The sequence below is a fragment of the Pan troglodytes genome, chromosome 16, assembly GCF_028858775.2.
Source record: "Pan troglodytes isolate AG18354 chromosome 16, NHGRI_mPanTro3-v2.0_pri, whole genome shotgun sequence".
Classification (NCBI taxonomy): Eukaryota; Metazoa; Chordata; class Mammalia; order Primates; family Hominidae; genus Pan; species Pan troglodytes.
This window is the reverse complement of record NC_072414.2, coordinates 52,414,304-52,416,447: the sequence shown is the minus strand read 5'-3', so window position 1 is coordinate 52,416,447 and position 2,144 is coordinate 52,414,304. Positions and strand designations below refer to the sequence as shown.

Sequence of the window (2,144 nt, the reverse complement as noted above, 5' to 3'; positions counted from 1 at the left end):
AGGAATATTTGCACTCTATTGCTAGTGATAGCTTTAAGTGTGTCCTTAGTGTATATACCCATATTTAGTCACCTAAGTATGTTATCACAGGTTCACTTTATTAGAAACCTAAGTTCCTTTGCAACATATGGACATTTAACAGTTGCCTGTTATAATTATCTTAATGATATTCGACACAGCTTTATTTTACTTTAAAGTGATATTTCTCAATTGCAGCTATATGTTTAAATAATCTAGGAGCTAAATATATGCTGGGGCCCCACAATCCAAAGAGTCTGAATGAAAGCAACAACTTTATATGCATGTATTCAATTACACAGGGATAGCCCTCCTAATTTGAACAAAAAAGGAATTCAGAGAAAGAAGGCCAATCATATTTGGTAAAAATGATCTATTGATCTACTTGTAAAAAGGTATAATTTTATTATTCAAAGTACTTCCATTTAGAAATCCTATTGGGCCTTTTCAGTGAACAGATAAATCTTGTCTCTGTTTGGCAATATAGATGTGCATGTATATGATTAATGTGCTTAAATTATTACATTTGCATATTAAGGATCAAGTTTTTGAGCTAAAACAGAATTTGATAATTTTTTAGTCAAAGACCCTTATTTTCCAGGTGAGGAACAGGACCAGAGAGCTTAAGTGACATGTACAAGTACACCCAATTTATATAGGAGCTAGGACCGGAGCCCAAGCCTCCTGAGTTCTATGATGAATATCAGAGTGTCCAGTAATAGAGTCCACTCCAACATCGTCAGGTCTCTCAACATGGAGAGCATGTTATGAGCCCCACACTGGGGTTACAAAGATGAACAAGGAGCTCCTAGTTTGATGGTGCAACCTGAAACATAAACAGTCATAGTACCAAGAGATAAAAGATGTAATACAAACAATACAAAGCTTATATGAACAAAGAAATGTGCTCTACCATTCCCATAAACTTCATGCCACAAGTTATCTTATTTATTATATTAATTTGCTTAGCAAGCTTTTTTTCTTCATGCATTGTATGAAATATATAAGCATTGGCTCTGCCTAAGTTGTATTCTCATAGATTATAACTAGAAGAAACAAAATCACATGAGATGTTACAATATTGAGTGTTTTCTTTGTCAGCAGAGAGTGCTATGATGTCCATCTTTTCCTCTATTTATAGATTTTTAAATTATTGTTTTCTTAAACATACATGAAAAATACCATAAAAAAGATTCAAGTTTTCCCCAAAGCCTGGCATGACCTGTCATAATCTTAAGTGTAAGAAGACAGCCCTTCTTTTCGCTGGCTATATGTCTTTTTTTTTCAACTCTTTTTAAAACTATAGAAGGTGTCTCTGTTAACTGTTAACAAAAATCAAACAATGCAAACAAGCATATGTAGTAAAGGTGAACACTCTCCTGAACAAATACTTTTCCCAAAGCTGACCAATATCACTTTGGTGTACATACTTCCATACATTTACATATGTGCTTACATGAACCTACTTATGCAGACATATGTGAATATACACATAAGTGTGTGAATACACATAAATATTAACATAAATAGAATCAATTTAGTCATATTATTCTGTTTGACTTTTTTTTTTTTTGGCTGTAAGTTTATTCAATGCAAAATAATCCTCTCCAATTTTACTGAGATGGCTGACCATGTCCACGACCAAATCTGCCTCTAAACTGGAATTCGGTTGCTGACCCACTCCCAGCATCGGCTTTCTTGTCAGCACCAGGAAGCACAGCATTCCATCTGTAGGTATCTCTGTTGGCTTCCCCTCTTGTGAGTCTTGCAGGTCACTCACCCTCCAGACCTTTAGGCCCAGGCCTGCCAGTCTCTGGACGGCTGTGGCATAGGGTGGCAGGCACAATCTCCGGGGGCAGATGAAGGTAATCACGGAGATGGTGGATACCCTCATTGGTAAGGTACCAGTAGAAATGTCTCCAGGCAAACTGTTCCTTCATGTAGCCTCGGGACTTCAGAGACTGCATGGCCTTCATGACATGAAGGTTGGGCACATTCTTGTCTGCCAACTCCGGCTGCTTAGGCGTGTGGACATCCTTCTTGGCCACCATGGCTCCCTCCTTAAAAAGGAGTTCATAAATGGCAATCCGGTTCTTCTTAGGCATCAACATTTCGGCGGCTGTAGC

At 37.6% G+C, this 2,144-nt stretch overlaps 1 pseudogene; it reads right to left on the bottom strand.

Annotated features, from left to right (window-relative positions):
* Nucleotides 1–1,595: 1,595 nt before the first annotated feature.
* Nucleotides 1,596–2,144, bottom strand: LOC129137228 (small ribosomal subunit protein eS10-like; annotated as a pseudogene).